The sequence below is a fragment of the Phyllobates terribilis genome, unplaced genomic scaffold, assembly GCF_046119375.1.
Source record: "Phyllobates terribilis strain yellow unplaced genomic scaffold, ASM4611937v1 Scaffold_4__5_contigs__length_816908805, whole genome shotgun sequence".
NCBI lineage: Eukaryota > Metazoa > Chordata > Amphibia > Anura > Dendrobatidae > Phyllobates > Phyllobates terribilis.
The window spans coordinates 140,476,765-140,494,454 of record NW_027362764.1 but is presented as its reverse complement, the minus strand read 5'-3'; the positions used below and the strand labels follow the sequence as shown (position 1 = coordinate 140,494,454).

General features: G+C 45.6%; 1 protein-coding gene across 5 annotated transcripts in view; it reads left to right on the top strand.

Annotated features, from left to right (window-relative positions):
• Nucleotides 1-17,690, top strand: part of LOC141265124 (ATP-binding cassette sub-family B member 5-like) — a 476,628-nt gene that overhangs the window by 372,684 nt on the left and 86,254 nt on the right. The gene's annotated exons all lie outside the window — the stretch shown is intronic.

Genomic DNA, 17,690 nt, shown 5'->3' with positions numbered 1-17,690 from the left:
CCTGAGCCAGTGTCTTGGCATCAGGAAGTGCAGGTAATGCGACGAAGTGAACAATTTTACTGAACCTATCTACAACCACCAAAACTACCATTTTGCCTGCAGAAACCGGTAGGTCAGTAATAAAATCCTTGGACAAGTATGTCCATGGTCTACTAGGGATAGGTTGCGGAAAGTGAGTACAAGACAGCTGGATATGCGAAACCTTAGAAAGCGCGCAAATATTACAAGCAGATACGTGTTCTCACATCCTGATGCAACCCCGGCCACCAAAAACGACAAGAGAGGAGGTCTGCCATTGCCTTACCACCTGGATGCCCAGCAAGCACAGAGTTATGATGTTCTTTAATAACCTTACGGCTCAAATTGAATGGTACAAATAACCTTCCAGGAGGGCAGGAAGCAGGTGTGTCCCCCTGAGCCTCCAACACCTCATCCTCCAGCTCAGGCTATAATGCCGAAATGACTACCCCCTTCTGTAATATAGGGGCAGGGTTCTCATGGTTACCACCACCAGGGAAGCTGCGGGATAAAGCACCATGACATTTTTGACTCCTGGACGAAACGTGACAGCAAAATTAAACCTAGTAAAAAACAGGGACCATCTTTTTTGCCTAGGGTTGAGACGTTTAGCTGACTGAAGATTTGACAGGTTCTTATGGTCAGTAATAGCAGTAATAGGGTGGACAGCCCCCTCCTGGCTGAACAAATCAGGAATCAGAGGAAGAGGGTATGGATCACGGGTGGTAATTTGATTTAATTACCGGAAATCTAAACAGGGATGTAGACCGTCAATTTTTTTTTTCATAAAGAAGAACCCAGTCGCCACGGGCAAAGAAGAGGGCTTAATGTGTCCCTTCTCTATACTTTCTGTAATGAAATCCTTCATGGCTTGTCTCTCAGGGCAAGAATGATTATCCAGTCTGGACTTCGGTAGTTTAGCTCTGGGGGTCAGGTTAATAGGACAGTCATATGCACGATGAGGAAGCTATTCCTGACACCCCCTCTCAGAAAAAAAACATCCTAAAAACCAGACAGAAAATCAGGTAATATTTCCATTAAGGCAGTAGCAAGGAAAATATCTAAACAATTCTCATGGCAGTAATCTCCCCAGTCAATGATCTCCATGGCTTGCCAATCCACTAACGGATTATGTTTCACCAGCGACAGAAGACCCAGTACAAGGGATAATTTCACAATGAACCGACCCCACCCTCAGTTTTACATTATGTACATGAGAAAATGCTTTCTGTGCAAGTGGCGCCAAGTCGATGGAGAAGATGGAAATATGCTTAGCTAAAGAACAGCAAGCAATGCCATGAGCATCAATCATGCTGACTCCAGCACCACTGTCAACAAACACAGAAATTTTCTCGTTTTGCTCTTTAGCACCACCTCTGCTGTCAGGACAAACTGGGAACTGCAGGTTGGCAACAAATGCACCCCTTGCTTATCCAACTCCAGACTACCAAGAGTTAATCGAGTCTCCTTTTGTTTAGGAATTGAAGAACAGGTCCCAATAAAATGTCCCTTTTTCGCACAAAAAAAACATACAACTTTTTTCTTGCGAATTTCCGGGGAAATGCATGATGTAAAGGCATCCCCTAGCTGCATGGGTTCCTCCACCTCCCCCAGCACTGATTCACCACTAGACCACTCTCCTGGCAGAGGTACATAACCCCGACAAGAAGGCCCCGGATAAGGTGGTCTCACCCGTTTATCCCTAAGGCGTCTATCAAGACATATGGCCAACGACATGGCAGCCTTCAAGGACTGAGGGGTTTCATATACTGACAAGGCATCTTTCAACCTTTCAGAAAGACCCTCACAAAACTGGCTTCTAAGGACTCAGTCATTCCATTTAGAATCCGTTGCCCATCTGCAGAATTCATAGCTGTACGTCTCCACTGACCGATTCCCCCACTGACGCGATGTAGTCTAGACTCAGCCAAGGCGACTTGGTCAGGGTCATCATAGATGAAGGCAAGATCCCCAAAAAAAACCCTCTACAGATTGGAGACAAACCGAATCCTGCGGTAAAGAAAACACCCACGATTGAGGATCTCCCTGCAGTAGAGAGATCACAATACCAACTCGTTGTTTCTCATTTCCGGAGGAGTAGGGACGAAGTTTAAAATACAGTTTGGAGTCCTCCTTGAATACAAAAAACTTGCACCTAACTCCTGAAAACCTGTCCGGGAGGGCAACCTTGGGTTCAGGCTGGGCAGGCCTACCTGCATAGACCCCCACATTAGCAACCTGTAGCCGCTGATGCTGTTGCTGAACCTCACAGCGGAGGTCATTCACCTCCAGAGACAGACTGTGCAGCTGCTCTGAGTCCATACCAAGGGAGAAAAGAAAAAAAAGAAAAAAAAAAGTCCACGCCCCAAAAAAAACCAAAGTGACAGTTTTTTTTTTCTTTTCAAAAACGTGCAGGCCAGCGAGATAATGTCACGCAGGGTGTGGGAAAGACTTAGTGCAACACAAAGGGAAGAGGGAAAGGGAGCCCAGACTCTAGGAAAAGGGGGGAGTGGAGACCTCCTGGCTGATCTGTTATCACCCTGTCGCAACTAACGTCCCTATATTGGTTCTTCACCAATTGCCACACACGAACCACACCCTGTCTTTTGGTCCTGACTAGGGAAGGGAGGGGATGAGCGCTAGTCGATCCCCACTGACAACTAATGACAACAATGGGGGAACAAACAAGGGAAGATAGCTTAGCCTGTATTCGACTTCAGAGAGATGAACCCCCGTCCTCATAGCACCAGAGAGGAAGAAGTAATGCACTTGCTCTGAGCCTTCACAAGGGGTAATGTGAGTATCGCAGGCACCTCCCTCTAGCAAACAGCAGGTATTTATACACCCAGGCCAGGGTGTTAATTAGCCAGAAGAAGGTATCCACTGGGTCCTAGAGAGACAGTTTCTAAGAAGCTGTCTGTAATGCCAAACGAAGAGATCTCCTGCAACCAACTGCTGTGCAACTGTCTGTCACTTCTGACAAACCCGTGACTGCTGCTGGGAATTGAACCCAAAAAGCCAGTGCACTTCCCATTGAGTTATAAACTCAGCATTCAATTTGGTTATGTGATTTTCAGTGCAAACCTGTCTGAAACTCTTTGGGGACTTTCACACAAATCTCCTCCAAGCCAAATTCAAATGATGTGTGACTTTGATATGTGAGTCTGATATCTGAGTTTCTTCAGACATCAATCAGAATCAGAATCACAATGCCTTTTAGACACCATGATTATTTTTATGGTTGATCTCATAAGCCAAGAAAAACTGCTTTCATCAATTGAGTGTATAGCTCAATGATAAGTACACTGGCTTCTAGACATAGAGTTTTGGATTTAAGTTCCAGCAGCAAAGAGTGACTTATTTATTAATATTATTATTATTATTATTATCAGTTGTAAAAGTAACATGTCAAAGTCATTTATCAAAGTCAGATGTCAAAGTCAGTTATCAAAGTCACATGTCAGAGTCACATATCAAAGTCACATGTCAAAGTCATTTATCAAAGTCAGTTCTCAGATTGGGTATTTAGCCTCAAATTGGCATTATTCTGATGTTTGACTTTGATATCTGAATATGTCCTAAAATGTATCTTTGTATCTGTAGACATGTTGTGCATTGTGAGAAAGAAAGAATTCTCGTGTTATATTTTAGGAGGCTTTAGCACATTGTATTTACTTGTACAGTTGTTTGCTTTGTCTTTGATTTAAAAGGGGGAAATTAGAGGCTTTTGTTTCAAAAATTTTTTTTGATTAAAACAACAAATAACAAGAATTCACATAAATAAAAGATAACCAGTTCCAAGGGTAGATACAAACAGACTTTATCTCTATGAAATATATCGGGATGGCCCTGTCATCGGTACAAAGTAGTCTATAACAATCCTCAGGTCAGCAAGATTAAATGAAATGCAGTTCAGCAAAGGAAGCAGTGATTATTAGTGATGAGCGAGTACCGTAATATTCGTAATCGCTATACTCGTAACGAGTACGTTTGTAATAATCGCGTATTCGTTCCGAATAGCGAGTACAATGTAAGTGAATGGGAAATGTGAGTATTTTCTTCTGGACCCTACAAAGGGGTCAGGGGCCTGAGGAAAAGGCTGAAATAGATGGGAAAGTGATGAAACAGAATGGGAAGAGCCTGGAGAATATGCCTGCATGCATTTCTGACTCATATGGTTTCTGGGAATAAGTGTGTCGCAGTATTACGCCACTTTTACTGACACACAAGAACAACTACCAAACCTAACATAAATTGCATTTAACAGGCCAAAAAGGTTAAAAAACTGTTTTCCTGCATAATCACTTGTTTATAAGGCTAAATAAACCAGAGAAACCAAAAAATATCCCTTTTAGCGTTTGTGCACACATACTGTTGTGGCTTTTTTTCGCCTTTTACAATTGGGAGGGCCCTGACTTAGATGGTGCGCGAGAAGGCACTCAGTCTGTAACCCGGAAGGTCCATCTAACAACAGACACCTAGACAAATTGTTGTGTACAGGGACAATACAATTCTGTCATGGCACACTGGGGGAACCTGGTGGAAGGTGGGACAAAGGCGCAAACTGGAACATCTCACGTCCCACCCACACTAAGAATAGTGGGCCTAACTTCTGTCAGGGTTTCCACCTCTTCATATTCCACTTCCTCTCTCCCCTTCTCCTGCTCCTCATCCTCTGTTGAATTACTCTCCCCATCACTGCCAAGCTGGGACCTGTGCAGCAGCGCATCGGCAAAGTGCAAGACGCTCTGCTGAAGCTGATCTGTTTAGGTCAGAAAGCACACACTGCAACAGAGCTGTGGCAAGCTCTAAAACAACACACCAATCAGTGGCTCTCCCCGTTGTACTTCCAACCCGGTCTGGTCATCTGCGATAATGGGCTTAACCTGGTGGTGGCTTTAAAGATCGGCAAGCTGGTACACGTGCCATGCATGTCTCATGTGCTGAACCTAGTTGTTCAGAAATTTCTGAAAACTTTCCGTGACTTGCTGTACCTACTTGAGAAGGTGCGCCGTATTAGCACCCATTTCCGCCATTCCGCTACCACTTTTGCTGCTTTTACAGCACTGCAAAAGCGCTCGAATTTGCCAAGTCACCCGATTCATGTGTGACCTGCCCACGCGGTGGAACTCGACCTACTGTAGCATATGTTGGCGAGGATTTGTGAACAGCAGAGGGCAGTAGCTGAATATCAGCTTCAGCATGCCAGTCTGACTGAGAGTCAGACATCACACATAACTACTGTCAAGTGGGTGTGGATCGCTGACATTTGTGAGGTTCTTGAGAACTTTAAGTACTGCACCAACCTTGTGAGCGGTGATCAGGCTATTATCAGTGTAACCATCCCTCTGCTGTGTCTCTTGAAACAATCACTGCATAATCTCAATGATGAAGCTTTGAGTGCCCAGCATGTTGGTATGGAGCCAGATTTCCCAATGGGTGATACTTCCCAGCCCAGCCAATATTCTGAGGCAACATTAGGTGATGAGGAGGAAGATGAGGAGGATGAGGAGGGAGAGGACTTGTTTTTCTGTGCTACCGAGGGGACTCGTAATGCTGCCGAGGGGACACCCAACCCAAGCTTCATGTCTATCTAGCCTGGATGGGCTGAAGAGGAGGAGGTGGAAAAGGAGGAGGAGGCGAGTCAGCGTGAGGAGAGGATGGGTACTGTTTCTACTGTTAGAGGCACAGAACATTTGCCTTTTTGCAGCTTGACCCACATGGCACCATTCATGTATAAGTGTCTGTGGCAAGACCCTCGCGTGATACACATTTTATCCAACAGTAATAATAATAATTTTTATTTATATAGTGCCAACATATTCTGCAGCACTTTACAATTAAGTGGAGATATGTACATACAATAAATTCAATACAAGGTAACACAGTTTAAACAGTTACATTAAGAGTGAGGTCCCTGCTCACAAGCTTACATTCAATAAGGAAATGGGTCGACAAAATAGGTGAAAAGTGCTTGTTATTTCAGGTCAGGCAATTATAATAAGTAGGGATTTTCATATAAGACTGCATGATCAGGTCATCAGCCAGTATGTTTAATTGCAATAATCAAGTATCGAGTGTAGTTATCGTGTGCATGGAGGGCATGGAGACAGATGAATAGTAGGGTGCAGATTCAGAATAATATTTAGAAGGAGGGAACAGGGGAAAGTTAGTTTACTCAGTAGTTGAGGATGTAGGCTTGTTTAAAGAGATGGGTTTTTAAAGCGCTCTTGAGCACTTGGTGGCTAGGCATCAGTCGGATCGTCTGGGGTAGAGCATTCCAGAGAAATGGTGCAGCACGAGACAAGTCTTAGAGACGGTGGTGCGAGATTCGGATTATGGGGGATGTTAGTCTTAGGTCATTTGCAGAACGGAGGGCACGAGTAGGGCAATAGACAGAGATGTGAGAGGAGCTATAAGGCGGTGCCGAACTGTGGAGAGCTTTGTGGGTGAGAGTGATGAGTTTATATTGGATCCTGTAGCAAATGGGCAACCAGTGTAATGACTGGCACAAGATGGAGGCATCGGTGAAGGGGCTGGACAGAAATACGACTTTGACATTCAGGACAAATTGAAGTGAAGAAAGTTTGGTAACAAGGAGACCGATCAGAATAGAGATGCAGTAGTCCAGACGAAAATGAATAAGACCGACAGTAAGAGTTTTAGCAGTTTCAAAGGTGAGAAAAGGTCAAATTCTGGAGCTGTTTTTAAGATGCAGATGACAAGAGCAATCTATACTGGTTGGCCACCTTTCTCAATCCATGGTACAAGGAGAAATTTCCTTCTCTCCTTTTTGAATCAACAAAGAGTTTTACAATTGAATTGTTCAAGAGGGCCGTTGTAGATCAGTTTCTGAAAACATCACCCTCAGACAATGCTGGTGGCAGAGGTACCTGCTCTTTTCAACACCAAGGGATAATGGGGAGAGACAAGAACACCAGCTCCAACAGTGGTGGGAGGAAAATGTGCACAAATTGGGCAATTTTCAATAAACCAGCACAACAGTATCTGTGTCTGTAACAACGGCAAGGAGGGATAAGTTTCAGAACATGGTCAAGGGGTACTTAAGTGACCATACGTGCGTCCTTTCTGACGCTTCAGTTCCCTTTAATTATTGGGTGTCTAAGCTGAACACTTGGCCCGACCTCTCCTGATATGCCTTGGAGGTGCTGGCCTGCCCGACTGCTAGTGTGGTGTCAGAGCATGTTTTCAGTTCCGCTAGGGCAATCATCACTGATAGGCGCACACGCCTCTCCGCGGAAAATGCAGACAAACTTACTCTGATTAAATTCAACAAGGACTGGATATCTCCACAGTTGGTAATCCCTCCAGATGACAGCAAGCCAACCTAAATTCACCAAAAATGCAGACTCCTGCTACTGTTGTTAACGTCACCCCCATCCCATAAGAACCCGTTTCCTTCCTTCGTCAACCATGACTCAGCCCATAGAGCTAATTTTTACAAACCCTATGCAGATTGTGCAGTGGACAAACCAGGACAGTAGTCCTACTCCAGCCTAACTACTATTTGTTATTGGTGGCCCTTGGGATGGTGGCTTCCAAAATAGTGGTTAAAATGGCCTGGTGCATGCTTTGTAGGAGGCAGTAGGAAATGTGTGGACTACTGCTTTGTGTAGGGCACTCAATGATTTTTTAAGTGGATTCATATGGACAGAAGGCAAGCTGACACCCCAAAATAGTGGTTAAAATGGCCTGGTGCGTGCTTTGTAGCAGGCAGTAGGAAATGCTTGGACTATTGCTTTGTGCAGGGCACTCATTGATTTTTTAAGTGGACTAATATGGACAGAAGGCCGGCTGACACCCAAAAATAGTGGTTAAAATGGCCTGGTGAGTACTTGGTAGCAGGCAGTAGGAAATGTTTGGACTACTGCTTTGCGTAGGGTACCAAACGCCTTTTTAAGTGGACTAATGAAGACAGTAGAAGCCAGGCTCTGACCCCTAAAACAGAAGGGAAAATAGACCGGTGCTAAAACAAAAAAAAAAAGGCAGCACAAAATGCTACTTCTGTGCGTGCTGGAAAAATATTGCTTTGCCTCTGACCAGAGCTGTTTTAAGATGGACACTGGAAGAACACTTTAACCTCTCCCTACCTAATGCACAATCTCTCCCTCCCTGTACTCTGACTTTGTTGTGTGCCTTCAGCTCTGAAAAGAGCTATTTTTTGGTGGTATTATGGAGCTAGTGAGCGGCTCCTTTAAACACAGAACTAGTATACACTGCAGGTAGCCCTTAAAAGGGTTTTTGTTTTATCTAGAGGCCTAAACACTCTCCCTAGAAGCTCAGCAATCTTTCCCTATGCTTATAGAACGTAGGCTCCAGGCGCAATGTGCACAAAATGGCAGCGGCAGGGATTAAATAGACTCTATGACGCTGGGCGGCCAGCCAATCACAGTAATGCCACAACCAAGATGTCTGCGGCATTACTGTGATTGGTTAAGAATCCCAGCATGTTTAATGGCTGCAAAGAAGGCGCCAAAACTGCAGGACAGGACATCCGAATATGGTGAGGCGAGTACACAAATACTCGCAGAATAACGAGTAACCCGAATACCGTACTATCCATGCGAATAGCGAATAGTAACCAATACACTCGCTCATCACTAGTGATATATATATATATATAAATATATATATATATATATATATATATATATATATATACACATTGGAAAATGGCTACCAGTCACGTCCTTGAGGGGAGATATGTATCGCTGAGGTTGGCAACTTCGGTGATGTAAAACCAGAAAAGCATGCTCCAGCACAACTAGTACTGAGAGGGTTAATTAGGTGTATCAGGGCTGTTTTTTTCGAGCAGTCATAAGAGATGGGGGGATTGGCAGCTCACATATCCCCACCCACAGAGCGTGTGTATAAAATGGAGACCAAGTGTCTCATTCAGTGCCTGTGGCTGGAGGTGGGGTACTGGGATCGGGTACTAGTGCTGGTACCTACAGTGGAGATCAAGTTCCTGGCCAAGTGGCAGGGCCCCTATGAAGTGGTTGAAAATGTTGGTGACATCAACTATAGGGTCCGCAAACCAGGGAGAAGGAAGCCCTACCAAGTGTACTACGTCAACCTCATTAAGCCGTGGCGAAACAGGGAGCCTGTGGAAGCTCCGTGTTTGATAACAAAGACTGAAACCAATGTGGAGGAAGTCAAGGTGGCAGAGTCGCTGTCATGTGCCCATAAGCAACAATGCAGGGAGTTGCTACAGCAGAAGAAGGACCTATTCTCGCATCTACCGGGCTGAACTCAGGTCATAGAGTATGAGGTACTTACGGAGCCGCATGTCCGAGTGAATATGAAGCCATATCGGATTCCTGAAGCCTGCCGAGAGGTGATCTCGAAGGAGGTGAAGCGCATGCTGAATCTGGAGGTCATCAAAGAGTCTAAGAGTGGCTGGTCCAGTCCCATAGTCTTAGTGCCGAAACCAGATGGAGAGTGGCGCTTCTGAAATGACTATAGAAAACTGAATGAGGTCTCTAAGTTTGATTCGTACCCAATGCCCAGGGTAGATGAACTAATTGAGAAGCTAGGGCCGGCCAGGTAAATCACCACCCTTGACCTCACAAAAGGGTATTGGCAGATCCCTATGTCCCAAGAGGCCAAGGAAAAGACGGCCTTTTCAACACCAGATGGGTGTTTCCAATACACCAGAATGCCGTTTGGGTTGCAAGGAGCACCATCTACCTTCCAGAGAGCCATGCACCAGATCCTAGCTGTCCACAGGAAGTATGCAGTGGCCTACCTGGATGATATTGTGATCTGCAGCCAGGATTGGGGTAGCCATCTGAGTAAAGTCCAGACGATATTCGATGCTCTTCGGAAGGCAGGGTTTTTCATCAACCCAAAGAAATGTGCCATGGGCATGGAGGAAGCCAAGTATTTGGCCTATGTCGTAGGCAGAGGCGTGATCAAGCCCCAAATAAATAAAATTGACGCGATCCAGGGTTGGCCACAACCTCTCTCAAAAAAGCAGGTCAGAGTGTTCCTGGGCATTGTGGGCTACTACCGCCGGTTCATCCCTAACTTCGCCATGATAGCCGCCCCTCTGACAGACCTCCTTAAAAGGACAAAGTCGGCTATGGCTAAGTGGTCTCCAGAAGCCGAGACGGCTTTCCAGGAGCTGAAGCAGGCTCGGCGTAAACAGCCAGTTCTGGTGGCGCCGGATTTCTCAAAGTTGTTTGTGGTCTAGACGGACGCGTCAGATGTTTGACTGGGGGCTGTCCTATCACAAGAGGTGAACGGGGAGGTGCACCCCATAATGTATTTAAGCCGGAAGCTGACATCTTGTGAGAAGAATTACTCCATAGTGTAGAAGGAATGTTTGGCCATCATGTGGGCATTGGACACCCTGAAATACTACCTCTTAGGCGGGAAGTTCAGGCTGGTGTCAGACCATACTCCACTAAGATGGATGAGAGAGAAGAAGGGAACAATTCCCGAGTGACCAGGTGGTTCCTAGCCATCCAGGAATTTAGCTTCAATGAAGAGCATAGGCCGGTGAAACTGCAAGGCAATGCTGATGCATTGTCGAGGGTCCACTGTATGTTAGCAGAAGGTGCCAAGCCCCCCGGCTTTGGGCAGAGGGGGGGTATGTAAAATGGCCACCGGACATTTCCATGAGGGGAGATATGTATCGCTGAGGTTGGCAACTTCAGTGATGTAAAACCAAAAAAGCATGCTCCTGCACAAGTAGTGCTGAGAGGGTTATTAGGTGTATCAGAGCTGTTTTTTTCGAGCAGTCATATGAGATGGGGGGATTGGCTGCTTATATATCACCAAACCCAGGGCGTGTGTATAAAATGGAGACCAAGTGTCTCATTCAGTGCCTGTGGCTGGAGGTGTGGAGACCTCCAGAGTGTTTGTGCCCAAAAGGACACTGACCGTGAGCAGGCAAACCCGCCATATTGTATGGACTATTTATTTTCAGTTTTTGTTACACTGTGCCGGACAAGGCTTTCTTTTGTTCTTCTGAAAGTGCGGTTTATGCAGCATAATAAACCAGTCTTGGACATTTTAAAGAGACAGTGTCCTGTGCCTACCTCAAAAGCAGCTAAGTGAGTACATAACCCCTACAATTGGTGCTAGAAGCACGGGCATGAATCCCAAGAGTTAGTGTGACTGCTACAGAAAACTGTATATGTCCTGGTTGAAGGCCGCCAGCCAGCAAGCAACGTCTGGCAATATGGAGAAGCTGATAAAGCAACTGGTGCAGGCTAACCTCCAACAGCAGCAGCAGTGGCAACAGCAGCAGATGCAACAACTTCAGCACAAGCAGCAGATGGAGCTCCTAGCCGAGGTGATCCGTGGCAGGGCAACCACCCCACCTCCAACTCCAGGTGATGGACTCTCACGTAAGGTAGACGGTAAGAAGAGCATTGCAAAAGATGACCCCGGGTGATGACGTCAAGGCATTCCTGATGGTCTTTGAGCGGGAGAAATTGCCTCCGGAGCAGTGGGCAGAGGTTTTAGTGCCATATTTGACAGGTGAGCCGCTGAAGACCTATTATGACTTGGTCTTGCAGGACGCAAAGGAGTATGCCAAACTAAAAACTGAGATTTTGGCACGCTTGGGAGTGTCTCTGACTGTTAGGGTGCAATGGGTGCACCACTTGGCCTATCGCAGTGACAAACCTCCCCGGTCCCAAATGTTCAACCTAATACACCTGGTCCAAAAATGGTTGCAACCTGAATCTTCCTCCCCAGCACAGATGGTGGAGAGGGTTGTCATGGACAGGTTCATACACTCCCTTCGAGGTCGGTGCAATCCTGGGTTGCCCAGGGGGATCCCCGCAATGCTGATGGGGTTGGTGGAAAGGTACCAGGCGGTAGAGAGTTCCTTGGGGAAGCCAAGTGTCTCATTCAGTGCCTGTGGCTGGAGGTGTGGAGACCTTCAGAGTGTTTGTGAACCTGCCATATTGTATGGACTGTTTATTTTCAGTTTTTGTTACACTGTGCCGGACAAGGCTTTCTTTTGTTCTTCTGAAAGTGCGGTTTATGCAGCATAATAAACCTGCCTTGGACATTTTAAAGAGACAGTGCCCTGTGCCTACCTCAAAAGCGGCTAAATGAGTAAATAACCCCTACAACATATATATATTTTATATAATATATATATTGATCAAAAAAATAAAGGGAACACTCAAATAACACATCCTAGATCTGAATAAATGAAATATTCTCATTGAATACTTTGTTCTGTACAAAGTTGAATGTGCTGACAACAAAATCACAGATGACTGAAAGCTCATAACAGGTCAGTTAGGCGACGCGCTGTTTTTTTTCTTTTACTTCCTGTAGGCGGTAACTTTAAGTCAGGAAAGCGCGGCTAGCCAATCAGAGGGCTTCTGCAATTGGCTGCTGAAATCACATGTCCTCTCCATATAAAAACTGGCCATGTTCTCTCATTGCCATTTTATTCATGACACTTAAAGGAGATAGACGCTGCTCAGTGTGCTCTGTCCTGTGTAATGAGAGATATTAGCTAGATAGATGGGCGCTTCTGTGGAAGTCAGATAGTGTGCTGTTTACCTGTTCAATCGACCTTGAAACCTTTTTTTTTGTGCAATTACTGAGATTCTCACAGAAAGAGCAGGCTCAGAACAGTGGTGTGCATCAGTTGTACTGTGCTCCATGCAGACCTTCAGTCTATTTTTGCACTTACTAATGTGATAAAGCAAGCAAGCAAGCCCTTGTAGGCCACTTTTTGTTTTTGTGGGGTTGAAATTCAGCTATCTGCAGAGCTTGTCAGTGCAGAGCACAAAAGAAAAATTTTGTGTCGCAGACATGTTACACTTTGCTATAAACCACCTAGTGCTTTTAGTGGCGGTGAAATTCAGCTGTATTCAGAACTTGTGCAGAGTCAAAAAAATCTATTTTTTTCTGTTGCTAATGTTATACAGCAGCCTAGGTCTGAGTCTGAAATAGTATCTCCTGTGTTATACAGTCGTCATCCACAGTAAAAAAAAAATACTTTGTTTGATTACTAACGTTATACAGCAGGGACATCTCAGTTTGAAATAGTTTGTAGAATATCTTCTATGTTATACAGGCTTCATCCACAGTAAAAAAAAATGCTTTGTTTGATTCCTAACGTTATACAGCATGGACATCTCAGTTTGAAATAGTTTGGAGAAAATCTCCTATTTTATTTAGGCATCATCCACAGTAAAAAAAAATACTTTGTTCGGTTAGTAATGTTGTACAGCAAACCATATCTTACCTTGTCATTTAGTGCCGCTGAAATTCAGGTGTGTGCAGAGCTGTTGCAGAGGAAAAAAATAGATTTTTGTTTTGCTAATAGTGTGCTCCTGCTACCTGAGCAACATGAGTGAAAAAAGAGAGGTCGTGGTGGAAGGGGGAATAGGCTTGGTGTTCAAGGTGTATGTGGGGTAGGTGGTAATGTTAGGGAAAGCACTAGTGAACCAACACCGTCATGTCCTAGCCAAAGACAGCTGACAACTTCTGTTACTGGACGAGCTACTCCACTCCCTTTTTTTGGCAGTCGCACAGCGATATGCCTTGTTGATAAGGGCCAGAAAGAGCAGGTGTTCCAGTGGATAGCAAATGCTGCTTCAATTGGCCTCTCCTCTTCTTTCTCCACCTAAGCATCACACACAGTACAGTCCCAAGAGGTGGCACCCCAATTACACTTGCTTCCCAACTGTTCAAGCTCCCTATTGACTGTAGCGAACAACAGATGAGCGAGTTTGTAGAACTGTTCACCCATTCTATACCATGGGCATCACAAGTGTACTCTGTGAATGATTAGAGTCAAGAAGAGGAGGAAAGCATCTGCACCGATGCCCAAAATTTTTTTACGTTGGATTTGGGGCAGGACGGAGTAGGATCCAAGCAGGTTCCTGACCCTCATAACCAGACGTTAACCTTAACCACCAGGGAGGGAGGTGATCCCGATGAAATTCAAATACCTGAGGCTCATGCTGACTGTACTGTGCTGTCAGGGCAACAAGAGGAGGAGGGTCACTCTGAGGGCGAGGAATGGGATAACATATTGGATGATGACGAAGTTGATGATCCTACTTGGTGTGAACCCATAGTCACGCAGCCGAATAGGTCATCTGAGGAGGTGGAAGAGGAAGATGAGCAGGTTACCTTCCACCCTATGGCGCAGACACGGAGTGATTCAAGCACAAGGAGCACTGCATCCTTAGACACAACTGTGACTGTGGCCAGCAGTGGTCGCGGGTCTACAACTCGCAGGGGTGGCAAGGGTTGCCTAGCCTGGGCATTTTTTGAGACCGCAAAGGATGAGCCAACTCACACTATCTGCACACTTTGCTGTAATAATTTGACTACTACATGCATGAACCTTCATACAACATGCGTTACGCTGGGAATCTCACTGTGCTAAAATGCAGACCAGCGGACCTCAACAACCATCCACTACCCCATCAACCGCATTCACTGCTTCTTCCTCCTCCTCTGTGACCGTGCCAAGTATTGGCATGCAGGTCTCCCACCGCAAAACTTCTGGTTCTCTACCCACTCCAGACAGGCTGAATGAGAGCCCATCAGCTGTAACGGAAGTGGACATGCCTGCTGTGTTTGTTTTACTGAGCACACCACACTTTTCTCAATCCACCATAATGTCAACACCTCACTCACAGTCCAGTAGTTTGTCCATTTCACTGTACTCCACCCTCTCTTAGCACCGCAGCCAGCCCTTGGTCCTGCAGTTGTGGTCACGTAAAAGATTGTTTCATCCTACACATAACAAAGCTAAGAGGTTGAAATCCACCATCTCAAATCTGTTGGCCACGGAAATGCTGCCTTTCCGCCTGGTAGATACAGACGGTTTCCGAAAGCTGATGGCCAGTGCAGTCCCCCGTACCAGTTGCCCAGTCACCATTACTTCTTTAAGAAAGCTGTGCCAGCGCTACACCAGCATGTCACAAACAACATCACCCATTCCTTGAATAAATCTATATCTGACAGGGTGCATTTCACCACAGACACCTGAACGAGTAAGCATGGCCAAGGGCGTTACATCTCTCTGTCTGGGCTCTGGGTGACTCTGGTGCCTGTGGGGACAGGCGGGGAAGGTGCTGCTCCACAAATCTTGAAATACCCAAAGCTTGCAGAAGAAACCTCTGTATTTCACACTTCCTCCACTGCTTCCGTGTCTTCCACCTCCTCCAGGGCCTGCACCTGCGCAATCAACCTGTGCCTTAACAAGACACGCGTTCCAACAGTGCAGAGAGAATCCACACCACCTCCGTACTGCGTGGCCAGGGCTCACTGCAATCAGGCAGTCTTCAAATTAATATGCCTTGGAGATCACAGTCATACAGCTGAAGAGTTGTGGACAGCTCTCCAGGCTCAGTTTCAGCAATGGCTGTCTCCACTAAATCTGGAGCCAGGGAAGGCTGTGTGCCATAATGGTGCGGCCCTACGCCGAGGTGAACTCACACACGTGCCTTGCATGGCTCACGTCCTCAACCTGGAGGTACAGCAATTTCTCCACTATCCTGGCCTGGATGAGCTGCTTCAGAAAGTACGGGAGCTGTGTGCTCACTTCTGCTGTTCGCATCCCTCATGTCATCGACTTGCATTGATACAGAGGTCTTTCTCCATGTCAGTTAACAGGTTGATATGTGATGTGCCAACTTTGTGGAATTCCACTCTACACATGTTGCAGCGACTGTGGCAGCAGCAACGAGACCTGATGCAGTATGTCATGTCATATAGCCTAAGCCAACGCAGTACAGATGTGGCGCATATCACGTTTATGGAGAGGGAACAGATTAAGGACCTCTGCACCCTTCTGCACAGTTTTGAAATGACTACTAAACTAGTTAGCGCTGACAATGTCATCATCAGCATCACTATTCCAGTCACCTACATGCTGGAGAAGACTTTGAATAGCGTGTGGCAGGAGGTGGTTGTCCCAGAAGAAGAGGAGGATGTGGAAGGGATAAGAATGTCTCAAAGTTCCTGACTGTCGTCACACAGGCGGATGCCAAGTGACAGTGGCTTCCTGCGATCGAGGTGGTTTGTTGATACCAGACATACTGTTAGTGAAGGCGCAAGAGCCAATGAACAAATGGAGGAGGAAGAGGTGATGGGCAAGCAACAGTCAGAAAATGAAGAGGATAATTATCTCCTCTCTGTTGAATGTAGTTGGCAGGAGGGGACAGAGGAAACATGCATCAGTGTTACGCAGCCAACAATAGAGTCTGGCTTTGGACCACCTGGAAAAGCCCAAGGGCCTTCTTGCTGCACTTTCTGCAACATGATCCCCGTATAGTTAGGATTCGAAATAATGCTGACTACTGGGTTGCCACTCTGTTAGATCCACGTTATAAGAGTAAATTTTGCCAGATGCTTCCCGCCCTGGAAAGGGACACGCTAATGTTGGAGTATCAAAACAAGCTTTTAAGCAACCTTAATAGAGCTTTTCGCCAAGATAGGAGTGAGGCACACAGTGTGCATCACAGCTGCAGTCTTTCAACCTCCGGCACGTCAGTCTAGTTTGAAACCATAGATTGAATTCTGTCTTGCACAGTGACTCCAAGTAGCCCTATTTTTGGGCTTACATTTCTGCTGCAATGTGTCTCCTCAGTTATTTGCCTATTTCTTTTACTTACATGCTTTTTGACATTGATAATAAAAGAAAGATGTGTTTCTTTTCTGAATGCCTGGATACAGTCTTTCTCATCTTGTGTGTAGTACAAAGCTAAGTAGTAGCACTGCCCATTGGGGGCTCAACTGTACAGTAGCCGGACTCCCAAAGTTCAGGTAAAATATGTTATTCATAGGACAACCACTTTAATAACTGACCACAGAAGTTATCTCATTTGCTGTATATTGAAAGGACATTGCTGCAGATGGAGACTGTCAGGGACCATGAAAACATCATCACGGGAGCGTCTGGGGACTGGGAAGACAAGTGTTACTTTTTTGTTATTTTAGACAATGGCAGATGTTTATAAAGCACAAAAATATGGGACTGTACCTTTTAGTGTAAATATACTTCAATATGGACACATAAACATTATGTCATGTCAATACAACTGAAAGGGGCTAGAAGATTGCAGCATCTGGTTACACAAACTCTTGCACTGATTAGAACTACTTCACCATCCTATTAAACAGTGCAAGTTTTCCTTGCTCTGTCATTGCAAGTGTTCAACTAACCAGATTATCTCCTGGAGCTTTTCATCCTGAATTGTCTTAGCTGTTCTGTATTGGCCACTCCCCTCTGGTATATGTGCTTGCCACTAGCACATGGAGTTGCTAATGATAGTGATTCTACTTCTTGATTTGGAGTTGAATGAGAAGTTCAGTATTTGCAGTAGGCGGTTGGAGAGTTTTTGAGGAGATTGCTGCTTGGAGTTGGTTTGCATGATTATCCTTATCTTTTCCCATTTGGTTTGTGCCTCCTATTCCTCCCCTGTTTTCCACTGTGTTGTTTTGTGAGTGTATTTCTATGATTGTAGTTTTATTTTATCGCTGTATGCTAACCCCTGCCTTTGTAGTTAATGTTTTCAAATACACTTTGACCTCACACCTTCCTGGGTGGGGGAGGAAACAGATAAGAGTTAAGATAGGAACATAGCAAGGTACGAGACCCCGGTGTCTCCATCATCCAGGGTAATCTGGGGAACAGCCTAGGATTTCTCTAG